Genomic DNA, 355 nt, shown 5'->3' on the forward strand with positions numbered 1-355 from the left:
TTTGGATCCCCTGCCTCCCCCTCCGCTGCCCCTTCCCCCCTCAAAAATAAATATTTAAAAAAGGAAAAAACATTAGGTTGCATGAAAGAATCCAGACACAGAAGGATAGCGACTCTGTGACTCCATGAATGTGAGGTTTAACAAGTAACACTCATGTATACTGTTGGGTCAGAGTAGTGGCTACCTCTCTGGGAGTGGTATTGACTAGAAGGAGCATGAGGGAGACTTTCTGGGATAATGGAAATGTTATACATATTGATCTGGATGGGGATCACATGGGGATATACATACGTAAAAAGTCCTCAAGCTGTAGTTCAGTTATGTGCATTTAATATCTATAAATTGTACTTAAAGT

This window comes from Crocuta crocuta, unplaced genomic scaffold, assembly GCF_008692635.1.
Source record: "Crocuta crocuta isolate KB4526 unplaced genomic scaffold, BGI_CrCroc_1.0 scaffold1492, whole genome shotgun sequence".
NCBI lineage: Eukaryota > Metazoa > Chordata > Mammalia > Carnivora > Hyaenidae > Crocuta > Crocuta crocuta.